Source organism: Arctopsyche grandis, chromosome 1 (genome assembly GCF_051622035.1).
Source record: "Arctopsyche grandis isolate Sample6627 chromosome 1, ASM5162203v2, whole genome shotgun sequence".
Taxonomy (NCBI): Eukaryota; Metazoa; Arthropoda; class Insecta; order Trichoptera; family Hydropsychidae; genus Arctopsyche; species Arctopsyche grandis.
Window position 1 is genome coordinate 19,612,309 of NC_135355.1, and position 15,493 is coordinate 19,627,801.

The window sequence follows — 15,493 nt, forward strand, 5'->3', positions numbered from 1 at the left end:
AGTGAAAATAGTAGGGTTTGTTGATAGGTCGAAACATGTAAAATTAAATTTTAAACTAATGAAACTTTTAAAATGGATGAAAGTTTTCCACCAAAAATACTTTTAGCATAAAAATAATCACAAGGAAAATTGTTTAACAACAAAATGCCGCGAACAAAAACAAGCGTATCACACAAATGATAGGATTCGACTGCGACTACATTTGGCTAGTGAGCTTAGCTCAGGTAAGGACTCCGCAATGTAACGTCATATTTACCTACCCGTTGTGGGACCCCAGCATAAACTCAATTTGTGAAAATTTGAATTTTTGATTTTTGGCCAGGTTTTGTGGCCATATACCAGTATGTGCGACGTTCGCGGTGCATGGCACATGGGTTTACGTGACGAGACAGAACGCAGAACGACAGAAAACGCAAATATCGGAAGGCAAAGATCGAAAATCGAAAGATCAAAAAAAAAAAAATGGTGCATGGTAAACTCACTTAATTTGCGCGAGCAGGATACAACAGGAAAAAGAGGAACATGCTTTTTCTTCCGTATTCTGCGCGCGCACATTAATACGGGAGGAAAAGCCTGTTTCTCTTGTTCCTGTTGTATCCTGCTCGTGCAAATTAAGTGAGTATGTACGTGAGTATGTACCGTTTACCATGCACCATTTTTTTTGATCTTTCGACTTAAGATCTTTCGATTTTCGATCTTTGCCTTCCGATATTTGCGTTTTCTGTCGTTTAACATTCTGTCTCGTCACGGAGACCGATGGCACATACATATGTATGAAAGTCAATCCGTCCAGCACCACAATATTATCCATGGTCATGGATAGTATATTTGTAATAAATATGTATGTATGTACGCAGCAGCGTAATGTTTTGCCAGATTTGAGCACAACAGTGAAAGAGAAAGTTGCATTTAAGACAATGCTTTCTATACATACATATGTACACATATATTTTGTGTCTGAACGCTTGAAAATACTACGCATAGTTAAATACAAAAAAAATCTTGTAATTAACTGTATGTAGGTACATATTAATATATTTAAAGTTATACTACATATGTACTTCAGTTTTACAAATCGAGATCGTCATAAAATAACGTACATATACGTGTTTGTTTCTTGAGTAAATTTTAATATCGACCGACATGACAAAAGGAGTGGAGAGGGGGAGGGGGGGGGGGCGCAAAGAAAATGCTTATCATGGGCGTCATTTGCCCACTGCTACGCCACTGTATGTACATATGTATGTATGTACAATGTTTTGGAAGTATGAAATTGATTACGTGTTTGACTTTATTTATACGTAAATTTAGTATGTAATAAAAATGATAAAATTTGACTGGTATGGAGGTATTTTTGGAAAAATTACTTTGTTTGCACAAATGTATATAGCAATTGAACAACAGTGTGAATGCTCGACGCAGAGCTGATACTTGTGGACTCCGTGGCGCAACGGTAGCGCGTCTGACTCCAGATCAGAAGGTTGCGTGTTCAAATCACGTCGGGGTCAAAGTTTCCCATTCATTTTTTTATTTTTTACTTAAACAAAATTCTCCATATTTTTAATTACGACCTTAGGATATTTAAATAATTGCGATCTGCATTCAATATATAATAAATGTTTATTCGAAAGGCCATCATTTCATTTCTCTTTCATCGTATCATTCAAGCACGTCGCACAGACTGGTATTTGGTCTGAAAACCTGGACAAAAATATTTTTTTACGTTTTTTACCAGGAAATAGCTTTCTATATTATTACATGCGACCTTAAATTTGTTGATAATTTTTACATACATACACAGTTTCAGGTAAAAAAGAAGTGTAACCTGAAACTATCAGTATGCGGTATATTGTATTTTCCAATGAAACCAACCCACACGAGAATAGCCCGATCTTTTAAGATTGGAAGATATACATATATTTTCTTATCAATACTACTTAGGATTGATCGTGTGAGAGACCTTGGTGTTTTACTTGATATTAAATTATCTATCCGTTTCCATATTGATTTGATAATAAGCAAGACATATAGGAATTTCGATTTCAAGTCCTCTGAATCCCATAGTACTGCTTTTCAATTAATTTGAAGTCATCTGGAATTTGATAGTCTGTTTGGAATACTTTTTTTCGCGTACATGTTAATAATTTAGAACGCATAAAAAAATCCATTTCTACTGCAATTCCAGATTTCTTCACGATGATCATTTTCTTTCATTAAAATCTAGGAGGAAAATTTATGATTTATGTTTTTTGTTTAAGCTTTTGAATTATATAATTTATAGTACTTTTTTATTAAGTAAGATCCTATTCCAATGTCCAATCAGATCCCTCCATAATTCTTAATTATTTCTTATTAATCCCTGCTCTACCAACTATTCCTGCAATTCCTTTTTATATAAATCTCGCTCTTCTTTTGACAATATTCCCCCTCATATTGATTATTTTTGTTGTTCCGTTTCTTGCTTTAAATTTCTATTGTTTGATTATTTTCTTAGTAATACATATATCCCATATCTACCATTATTCAATTATTTTCTTCTTCGTTTTTATTTATTACTTTATGTATTTTTTCATTGTTGTTATTAATCTTTAGAAACTTTTTTGGTGTCATTGTTATATAATTTTTAATGCTGTTTGTTTCTGTTTTTTTAATAAATAATCATAAGCAGAAGTAAAAAAATTCGATTATATAAACAATGTATGTATGTATGTATGTACCTATGCATTTGGTAATTATAAATAACTCAATTGATAGATCGAAGATAAAATTGTACGTTGACGTATTTTCGTTAATCTAATCAATTAAATCAATCATATGTATATAATTTATCGCAGTAATTTATTGGAAGGTCTTATTATTTTGATAATCCTATTGATTAATCAACCGATAGTAAACCCCAAACTCTCGTTTTAACGACTTTAAAGTCCAAAGTTTAAACATTATCTAATTGGAATTTCTCTTAAAGTTTCGTCGACCGACAACGACGCGAGGTTATTTATCCTTGCAAGCGCATTTCTGCAGAGTCTGAGGAGGTGGGGAGAAAAGACGGAAAGCTCGCAGTTTTCCCAAGGCTCCTGGCAATTAAGGGAGGAGGCTTTTGGGCCACTGGAGCTGTATGTTCTCCCGACGACAGTTGGCAACATCTGCTCTCTTCAGCGTCCTTTAATTATTCATTTGCGTCTTGTGTTCCGTATAATTCGTGACTTTCGAGGTTTCGAATCTGTTCGACGAAACGCTAGCTGAATTGAAATCAGCACATTCATTTAATTCACCATATGTACAAGTATCGAAATTTGCTACATACGAAGTGGCTCTTTCGCGGTCGCAGATCGGCTTAGTATGTATGTATGTATGTAGGAAGGTTAAATTTAAATTAGAGTAATTTAATTTTTGCCGTTTGCACCATACACGCGAATAAATTTGCGGTTCGTCGTAGCTTGCCTCCCCCCGAGCGACTATTTTGAGTGAAATTGTCGTTGGGGAAAACGCCATTTTATAACTCGAGAGAAATTTAACTAAAACCATCCCCGCCCACCACTCACTCGAATTTCCCGACGACCGGAAAAGTCCGTTGCGGTTAATTCATCTTTGTGGGATCTTGAATATTCCATTATTTTATTAGATATCAAGTATGCTGATCGCTGGATATTAATTCTTTTATATAAAATTTTCTTTTTCATGCTTTCGAATTCATCGATTTAAATTACATATTATTTTGTAATTAAATTAAAATTTAATAAATTAGCCCCTGGAAAAATACAAAAATATTAAAACTCCATTTTTATATGCATGTATGTATGTACATACATATCTACAGATTTTTTGTTACCTAATTTTCATGTGTTCCTTTATTTATTGCAATTTGTAATAAGTAGATTAAACAATGAAGGCGAAATTCAATTTATTTTTTTAATTTTAAAAAGTCATTATCTTTATGACGTACTAAAATTATATACTTTACACTCTAATTTTCTCCACCCAATGATATTTTCATCGAAAAAGAAAATTTAAGGAGCTTCATTCTTTTATATCCCAATTAAAGTAAATCTTCTTTTATGTTTTTATTTGAAAATTTTTCTATAAAATTCTAAATCTTGGAATTAATTACAGAGTCTCGAAGTTTGGTGTTTTAAATTCCTTTCCCATTGTTGTTAATTAATGAACGGACATATGAAAACTTTTACCCCATGTAATAGTTAATATATGTACTTATGTATGTATATGTACATACTCAAACTCATTATAATTTATTCAAACGTTTTTAAAATAAGTTTAATTTCAGTAGGCGATACAATATTCTAAAATTTTCACCACTAAGATTTTGCCATAAAAAAATTTAAGAGGAGAACCAAGTTTTTTGCGGCAAAGCAATAAAAGATTTTCTAACGCTTTTGGCACTTTATCTCCACCTTGGTTGTTTTTAGCCCCCTAGGACTGCAATAAAAACGTTCTCGCGCTATTTTATTTTACTTTATTTCATTTTATATTGGGGTTTTTTCCCTCTTTTCGCTCAAATAAGTTTGAAGGTTTATTTATACAGTATGTATATACGTATGTACATACTTGTGGATAAATCATTTTTCTTATTTTCTGCCCACCTGAGTTGCATATCGAAAATGCAACAGTTGAAATGCAACATCCATCAATCTTTCAGCGAAATTGCTCTGAAGCCCCATTTTTAACGTGACTGTTATCTGAACGCTCACTCGACAGTAACAATATGGTTCAATAAATTTTCAATAGATGTAATTATTGATTTCATAAAACGTTATAGATTATTTTTAAAATAGTGTACATAATATTTAGTTAAAGAAGAAGTACCTGTACATTCATACACACATACATACATACATACATATGTGAATTGATGTTTAATCTTCCGTTTCTAAGGTTGAACAGTGACTGATGATATAGCGTTCGATATGGTGGGTTTGTGAATTCAACAATACTATCGCAAAACAAAATAACTGTTCCTTCATCAAAGGTGTGCTAAATTTTGAAAAATTATTTATTAATTTGAATACGCTCTCATAGTCTCAGTTGATATTGCGATAGCAATATATGTATATATGTATGGATGTGCATTATTACGTTTTATTTATTGATACCGTTCATTCGATTAATTTAACGATACAATAAGGGTTGTCGAATCAATTTATTTGTTTAAAGGAATAAAACGGCACGGCCCGCATACACACTTCGTTCGAATTCAAATTTACGACACCCGGGAACAATTACCCGTTGAGTGCTACGAAACGAACGTTTCACGCTTCCGATCAAAGAATTTACCCCTAATTAGAGTCGTAAATTTTGTCTTGTACCCCTCAAGACTCCAGTACTATAGTACAGTACTACGCCAGTGCCCCACAATCGAACAAACTTTCCGTTCGCTCATATCTCTCCTAGTCTATTCGATTCGAGTTCGAGGGTCGCCTGTGGACGGGAGAGCTTGGAAACTTTGGACTTGTTCCGTATTTTCAGTTAAGCGCGATATTATCAACAGATATCTTACAATTGATTTATGCGAGCGTTTATTACATATTTTGTATATAATTCGTTTTAGTCCAATCTTAGCTGTTTGGTCACATACTTTTTTTTATTTAATTAACTTTTGTCCTACATATACATATTTCCTATATTCATATGTACATACATATGTATATATGTACATATTTTATTTATTTTTATATATTTAATTTTTACACACTTTTAAAATACGTATTCGTGAGATGAAAAACATTAGATATAATACGTACTTACATATGTACAATGTGTATGTACATATGTCCATACATAGATATGTATTAGGAACTTGTACGTATTCACTCAAGCTGTGTGTTTATTTACAATGTCATTAATTAAAAATGACGTCTTAAACGAAGACCGTGTGAAACGTAAAGGACGTTAGTAAAAATACCTTGTGTGCGCATTTGTATGTAATCATTGGCGTTTATATGTACGTACGTACATATTTTTAATTTATTAAACTTATGCTTTGATGTACAAATACATACATATGTATTTATAACAATGAATGTATATTGAAAGAATAGGGCATTCATACATACATTTCAATTACATATTGTTTTAATCTAAATGCTATTTTTTATATAGCTATGTATGTATGTAAATATATATAATTCTAACAAGTTCATTTCACGAATTTTCAAAGCATAACATTCCAGAAAAAATTGACAATAAGAATCGTAAGGTTTTTATTACGATATTATTATTATTTAATTAAACGATTTTTCTCAATTTTATTTTGATTATTCAAATCCACGATACAAAATAGCTTGAAGATGTTAAACATGTATGTATGTACATACATATATCGTTTTAATTTAATTTATTGTATTATATTTATAAGAAACGATTATGTAAGACATTAAAAAGGTTTTGAAAACAATGATTAAATTTCAAATAATAATATAGGTTTTTAATATAAAATAATAAAAATGACAACCGTTTAAGATTTTTATAAAAGACATACATATGTACATACATATTTATGTACATATATTTCCTTGAAAATTAAAATTTGGACCGAGATGGAAACCTTAAATTTCATAAATAATTGAATGAGCGTTTTCAATATTGAAATATTTTATTTAAAGAATATAGCTGTATTATTTTTGAAAAATATATGATATTTTGGATGACTTTGAATAAATCATAGCAATATTCTGTAATGATTTCTTCATTCTTTGATAAAACTAGGTCAACGAGGCAATTTTTCACACTCATTGCGTTTGTGAAGTTTTACTCAAATTTTAACTAGGGTACGCATATTTTATGATGATGATACTTAGGGGTGAGAGTATTTTCAACGCCATTCAATGTCACATTAGTCGCACATATTGTGTCACATTCCCCACCCAAAAGCTTTCAATATTCATAGGTGAAAAGCTAAAGTGCTAGGGGGTGAGAGTAGAGACGGATGTTTTTAGGTCGAGGTGTCCTAACACATTTGTAATTTTCCGGTTCGTAGACTAGCTGGAAGTCAATTTTCAGAGAAAATTACCCTCCAGTTTCAACTCGTTATATGCCCAATGCTCAATTACAAACGCTACATAGGAAATTGTAAATTGTAGAAAATTTGCCTTCAATTGATTCAATCTGTCCTATTGTTCTGTTTAAGCATATACATACATATGTATGTACATACATATATATTTGTATTATATCTGCGTTTGCAAGTGTAGAAGTAATGTGTTAATTTCTTCAGTATATTATAGTAAATATGAAGGGTTTTAAAGTTTTGCGAAGTGCAAACGCAAAGCAAACATTTTTTCTCAAATAAGCACAGTATCCACGGTTGTATAGTCGTGAAAAACTTTTATTAGTAATTTTGCTGTGTGAAATTCACAAATTTTGAATAATGGCTGTCGACATATTTGATAATTATATATTTTTTCGTGTATGCGATATTACCTAGGTATTGTCTTGGGCTTTCATCGATCACACAACGTGGACAGGTCTCTCGTTATACAGGGGTTTTTTGGTCGTATTTTCCAACCATTCAGCCTTCCCCGTTGGGAAATATTATCCACCCTCGTAATAAATAGCCTATCGAGTTTCAGCGACGCCCATGAACATGCCTACCTACACACATAAACCTTTCAAAATACGTATTGAAAAAGTGTAAAATGCTATTTTAGGTGGTTCATTCACTTTACGTAATACACACACAATAAGGTAACTGAAAATATCTCAATTAGTGATCCAGTTGCCAGATCACTTTAGGTTTCATAAATTAATAATGAAACGTAAAGGAGGTTTGTAAAAATTATTTGTTTTATAATTTTATTCCAAATATCAAAGCTTTAACTTTCGAGCTTCGTTTCCAAATTAAACGGTATATTAAATTGAATTTCAAAAATAAAATCATATACTATTTTTAGAAAATGTTAAAAGTCCGATGGATACCGGATCCTTTACTTACGTTTAATAAAAATGATCTTTTTATACTTTCCAAAAATAAATATCTTTTCCAAACATTATATCTTGTATCACGTTATGGGAATTCTTTTTATTCGTTTTTTTCGTTAAGGGTCGGTGCACATACAAACTCAGAAACGACACAATAAAGCTAACGGGAGTCCCCTAAACGAGCTAACGCAATGAAAATATGAAAGTCATCCTTTAAAATTTGTTACGTTCCCTCGTAGAAAAATTCCCAAAGAAAAAACCCTCGAGTTACCAAAACATCTAATACAAAGTCTCGTCGAAAACTTTATAAATTTTCCGGCTTTGAAGTTATAACGAGTACAATCGAACCTAAATAAAACAGGTTTGCAAAAATTTTCCAATATGATCCTGATGTACCTATATAATATGAGGCTATGTTGATTAATTTTGAATACAATGCAAAATCATTAATTTCATTTTAAATGATAATCCTAATACTTTTTGAAGTATTAATTTTACTTTATTTTTCTGATTTATATGCATTGTAATTTATATTTGCATTGAATAAGTTGATTACACTTTTGAAATAAAGAAAAGTAAATGTTTTTAAAGGAAATATTATATAGTTCAAGGTGGAAATTTTTGAGCATCACTCGTAGGACGGGTTTATCACCAAGTACATCTTTATTTATTTATAACAATTTTGCCATAGTGATATTACAGAGTATACAATAAGATGAAAATAAAATATAATAAAAAACAAAATTAGCATAAATATAAAATAAATATATTAATACTACACTTTACGATCTCAAATTAAATAATCCGTCAACCAGATCAGCATATTTTTAACAAATCCATGCTAATAGAAATCTGGTTGAGGAGCTTGATGCCTCTGGTAACAAACTACGAAACTATCAAATTGGTACGCGCCCCAGGTGAGGAGAATAAATTGCGGTAGCTAATGTATCTGAGTTGACTGGGAACATTGAAGCTCCAATTTGCAAGAATTTGAGGATTGCTCACCAAACCAACCAGTAATTTATAAAAATGTTTCCCCAAATATACTCTTCGTCGTGATTCTAGGGAATTATTTTATTTATATATAACATATATTATTTTATTTATATATAAATATATTATTTTAGTTATATTATAACCTAGTACTACCAGCAGGTAAGCACTAGGATAGCGACTGTTAATTCACATCTGAAAAATCTCATCTATACTCTTCCGATTCTCAAACGTGGACCCTATCACTAGAGCTCCATATAATAGAAGAAAATTCAAGAATGCTTTACTTACACGCAGTATGAAACGCAAATATCATCAATGTGCCGTCCAAAATCAAAATTCAACCAGAATATATAATATATCTAATATATGTAGGGTTTCCATAAGTTCCGTATATACGGGACATGTCCCGTATTTCACTACTCGGTCCCGTATTACAATTTGTCTCGTATTTGTCCCGTTTTCTCCCTAAACTGTGCGTGAGAGAATCGGCGCGGCAAGGATCTATACCGCATAGATATCCCTTACAGTGTACACACAACAATGCATAAAAGATTTAAATGAGGCATCATTTTTTGGAATACCTACAGATGCCAGTAACCACAATGCTGAAAAGATGTTTCCCTTGGTAATTCAATTCTTCAATGAAAAAGATGGACAGCAATCCAAATGACTAAAATTGGCTTGTAATGAACGTAATGAACGATCTGAAACAATCGCTGAGTTTTGCAAAATATCTCTTGAAAATCTAAATATTCCCATTGATAAGTTTATCGCTTTTTGTGGAGATAATACGAACACTAACCTCGGAGGTCTAAACCGAGCTGGAAGAAATAATGTGTTTTTTAGACTGAATTCTGAATTGGAAAGAGATATTGAAGGCATATAATGTCCAGCACACGTTTTGCATAACACTATCAATAGCCGCTGATGTTTTGACTGTCGATATTGAATCAATAGTCGTCAAGATATTCAAGTACTTTAACATTTACACCGTGAGGACTGAAAAACTCAAAGACTTTTGTGAAAATGTTGGTGTTGCCTACCAAAACTTATTATCCTACGTTGGGACTAGAGGTTGTGATCGAAAAATCTCGTCTCAAGATTTCTCGAAAATTCTCGAGAAATTTTGATTCTCGTTTCTCGAGAATATTTTATTGTAAAATTTCGAGATTCTCATTTCTCGAGAATATTTTATTATGAAAATTCGAGATTCTCGTATCTCGAGAAATCGTTTATTAGAATCTCGAAAATATCGAGAATATTCTTAATTTATCACTACATGTTTTTGCTCAATAAACTGACTGATTTGTATACTTGTTAACTCGTAAATAATTTTGTGAAGTATTGTAATATGTATAGATGGTCAGTATTTTTATTATTTGTCCGGTAAGTTATTATTCGGTCATCATATAAGTACATATATATACACATGTTACAACGAAATCGCACCATTTTTAAGTTATATATACATATGTATGTGCATGTAGGTACTAGTCACTAGTGCGAAAGTATTCGGTTATGATATCACTAAAACGCTAGTGAAAATATATTTTCACTGACAATATGACCCCACTTAACACACATTAAAGAAAGATTTTTGATTTATTATTTATTTATTCGAGTATTTGTTCCTTAGATATTAATCAATTTATAGTCAGTATTTTAATATGCATAGATGGTCAGTATTTTTATTATTTGTCCGGTCACGAAAGCACGGGCAAAGCCGGATAGCAACACTGGGAATTGTTACTATTTTAATTTACTTTTGTATATTTTTATTTTCTTTTCATGTCTTCTTTTATAATATTTTTTTTTAATATAATTTTACTTTTTTTCTATTCAATGTTCTATATAATAATAATAATAATAATAATAATAATATCTCTCTATATCTTTCTTTCGTCATGTCTTTAATAAAGTTGTAAACCCCTGATATAATATACATATGTAGTGTTTGTGTCTTTTTGATATTTGTATGTTGTCAAGTTTATATGCTAAAAAATCAATTCACTATATTAAAAAAAAAATTATACTTTCTCGAGAATTCTCGAGAATCTCGAGAAACAAAAAAAGAAAATCTCGAATTCTCGAGATTCAAATATTTCGAGAAAATAAGATTCTCAAATCTCGAGATTCAAATATTCTGAGAAAAGGAGTTTCTTGAATCTCGAGAATCAAAAAAAGTCGAGAAATCACAACCTCTAGTTGGGACCAGGTGGTTTTCACTTTTACCTGCAATTGAAAGAATATTGAATCTGTGGCAGCCATTAAAAGATTTTTTCGCTAACGAAGACAGACCACCAAAAGCCCTTAAGATTTTTTTGGTGATCCAATGAGTGAATCTTATTTTTGCTTCTTGCATTCACAGCTCAATACATTTGAATCTTAAATTAAAAAAATAGAAAAATCAAATATCACAGTCCTGGAAGTAAAGTCTTTATTGGAAGAGACAAAACGACATATGATCGAGAGAAAAAAATCCAATTTTATTGGAATGACGACAAAAAAAATCTTGAATCTTTTAAAGCTTGATTCTGGAAACAGTGCCAAAGTGGAAACTTTCGAAAAACAGACTGTCGATTTCTTTAACACTGCTGTGGAATACATTGATAACTGATGCCAATCATTCAAAAAATTTAATGCTTTCGATTGGATGACTCTCAAGCAAGTTCCTGAATGGGGGGAAATAGAACGAGCCGTTGAATATTTGCAAATAAGGAACATCGATTTTGGAAACAATGAGCTTCTTTTCAACCAGTTATTTTCAACCAATTATTTAAATAAAATAATACCAACGAAAACTGGGAGACAACGCTGAAATTGAGTATGGAAGAGAAAGGGCTGAAGTTTTTTAGAGATACCAAGCATATTGAACAGAAGTCATGTTTAATAAAACTATGTGAGTATATATTTGCCATTCCAGCGAACAATGCCAATTTGGAGAGAATATTTTCCCTGATGTCAACACAATGGTCGGATGAAAGAAATAAGCTGGCAGTTGAGACAGTTGAGGCAATTTTGGTTTGTCAGTATAATTTTAAAATGACTTGCGCCCAATTTTATCATCATGTAAAAGAGGAAAACGATTTAATTTAAAAAGTTAAATCATCGTTAAAATACGATTGGGCTAAGAAAGACTAATTTTTTAAAATAAACTATTACCTACCTACTTTTCCATGTTTTATTTATGTAGCACTTATATGTCCCGTATCAATGCTTGACAATTATGGCAACTTAAATATATGTATGTATGTATGTACTTTACAATTCATGTGTATTGTCTTTAAATGGTTATTTGTACGTCTGGCTATGGTGACGCTTTAATTTAATTTTGTCCTAATTTTAAATACACATTTGTTCTGGTGCTATTTTATGTATGTATAGGTACAATATATATTAGTACATATTATATTTGCTTAATGTCGGTTTGATACTGATTTCGTCGATAGTTATCGAGCAATTTAGGGTGAACGACCTTTATCTCTATCCATAATTCATGCTCGCCTACCCCTTAACAAGCTTAACTGTCTTTGACGAAGTGCAAACATCACAGATGGGTGAAAACAACCCCCCACCCACATCGCCAATCCCCATCTATACCGACAACATGCTCAGAGTTTGCGGGTGTTATGATTAGCGGCCGCAATCTCTAGAGAAAATCTCCGCGAAAACTGATATTTGTGTGTGGGGTTTTATTTTGGCATTTCACCCTCTCTACCCCTACTTTTTCCGTTTTCATCCTCTGTCAATTTTTGGGCTTTGGCCGTTTCCTCACACGAAGCCAACTGCGGTTCCCAATTACAAATGTAATAATACCCAAGATAATCGATTATATCTATTTTTTCAACATATGTATGTACATATGTACTTTGTATATGTTGAACATACGTAATGCTAATTTGATTTTTATAGTGGAAAGTTGTTATAAATTCACAATGGAATCCGACCGAAAGCTTGATTAACAATTAGAATTTATTTATTATCATAATTGTATAAAACCGATCCACTGCTTTTATATTACACTAGTGTTATGCCCATTAAAATTTCAACGGGTGGTTTCGGAGACAAATTGATACATGATTTAATAAAGTTACAATATGAATAGTAATAATTAATCGGAATCGGAACTGAAACAGAAATCGGGAATTGGAACTAAAACAGGGATCGGAAATCGGAACTGAAACAGGAATCGAGATTCGGAACTGAAGCAGGAATTGGGAATTGGAACTGAAAAACGAATTGAGAACTGGAACTGAAAAAGGAATAGAAATCGATGTAGGTACAATAATAATTAATAATACATACAAATATATAAATATATAATACATCGCGTCCGTTTGTATATATATGTATATACATATGTACATATGTACATATATCTAAGTGGTAAGCCTGATGAAATATTATCGCACAGGTTATGCCTATATTAAATTATGCATGTCAAAATCGAAGTTGAAATCGGAATCGGGAATCTGATAATATGAAAAAAGAAATGTTCAAAAACTTGTAAGGAAAAAGGTTTATGAACTTTGTACGCTTAGTTTACAAAACCTAATACCCACAATTGTGTATAAACAAACCCCGGTCATTGACCTTGCAACTTAAATTACATATACATAGTTTACGTAGATCGCATTTTTATATTTCATTAAATTTAGAACGCTTCCTTTGTCAGCCGTCGTGGTGTACTGGTCTACAGTGCAGTTGAGCAACAGAGCGGCCCGGGTTCGATCCGAAATCTCAATTTTATTTTATTTTTCAAATATCGTTAAAATATAATCAATTAAATTAAATTAAAAAATATATATTTAATTGTTAAATATGAAAACAAAAAAATGGTTCAAAACCTCACTAAATAAAATTATTATTACGTATTTTTATACACCCAGCGCAAAGCGAAGCTTATCAGTCACAAATTTTACCGGAATCGCCCATTTTTCGCCCTATTGGGTCTCACTTTCTGGCAATTTTGTTTTTATACTTTTACAGTTGTTTTCAGAATACCTCAACGTATTGTTGCCAAAAAATTTTAAAGTCAGTTTCCCCCAGTGTTTTTTTTATTGTTGTGAGCGTTGAGCGTAAAATATGAATTTTTGTCGATCGCCGAGAAATCAAAAATTGTCACTTTCTGGGAAGAAAATTATTCTTTTGCGGAAATTTATCGACGAACGGGGACACATTCTACCTACAATAACTGTATTTTTTAAGAAGTATAAAAAAACAATGGACATGACACCTGTCGAAAGAGGAAAAATGGCAAAAAAACTGATTTCTCGAGACGAACGGATTTTAAAGAGAATTTTACTTCAAAACAGTTTCAAAACTGCGTCAGAAATTAGGTCTGAGTTCATTGAAGTTGGGAAAAATAGTAAGCCTTAGAACAGTTCAATATAAACTAAATGAACTTGGTCTATTTTAACGGCGCTGTGCAAAAAAAATCCTCCTCACGAAGAAAATGAAGGATACTCGTCTTTGGTGGGCCAAAGAGAAGAAAAATTGGACAGTTCAAGATTGAGAGACGATTACTTTTTCAGATGAATCCAAATTCAACCTGATTGGATCAGATGGGATGGCGCTAGTACGACGAAAATCAGGCGAACGCTATAAAGAATCGTGCTAAGCGCTGACTGTTTAACATTCGCCATGGTATGGTATTGGGGGCCATCACACGGTATGGTGTTGGGTCAATCATTAAACTAGATGGGATAATCAACTCACAGGAGTATAAAAAATCATCGACAAAAGCGTTATTCCTACATTAGAAGGCTTACGGAAATGGTTAAGGATCTTGTCTTTCACGATGATTCAGCACCGGCGCATCGTTCAAAATTTCAGAGTATTCAAATTGTTTTCACCATTAATTTTAATTATTTTTAATGCATTGGTATATCACCATTTGTTTTTTTTTTAAATATCGATCAAGATAAAGATAGTTTAGCTATAAACTCCATTGAATGGCCAAGAAACAGCTCGGATCTAAATATAATCGAAAATGTGTAAGCAAAATAGGCAAAAAAATTAGAGATAAGAGACCAAAAACCATAAAATAATTAAAATACGCTAAAATTAAGATAAGCTTCGCTTTGCGCTGGGTGTATGGTGAGAAGGAAACAATTTCAATTAATGTTAAAAAAAAGCCAATTGAACATTCGATATTGGCTTGGTCGCTAACTCTCTGAAATCAGGTATACCAATATTTATGTTCGCACGAGGGTACGCGGGTTCGATTCCGAATGAATTGGGCATTTTTTGCCTAATTTATCAAAGCATAATTTAATTTAAACAAAGTTTAAGCTTTTTATCGATTCATTATTATGTTCGGCTAGCATTAGGACACACAGACACACACATAGAATAGCTTCTTTAAATATATAATGTGAAATCGCTGTACTTCTTCCGTTTTCGTTATTTTAGCACACTTAAGCGAATTTCACAGAATTATTTTTCAATGTTATCTAGGTATAAATAAAAGCCTTTGCACGTCAAAATATTAAATAATAATGTCGTTTTTTGTTGAGACAAAATTCTTCAGACAGAGAAATACACAATCGTGAAACGAGACAAT

General features: G+C 31.9%; 1 protein-coding gene and 1 non-coding gene across 2 annotated transcripts in view; both read left to right on the top strand.

Annotated features, from left to right (window-relative positions):
• The window catches only part of LOC143912229 (uncharacterized), a 318,393-nt gene that overhangs the window by 77,527 nt on the left and 225,373 nt on the right, over positions 1–15,493 (top strand). The gene's annotated exons all lie outside the window — the stretch shown is intronic.
• On the top strand, positions 1,437–1,508 carry TRNAW-CCA (transfer RNA tryptophan (anticodon CCA)). The gene has a single exon. It is a non-coding gene; the product is annotated as a tRNA-Trp (tRNA).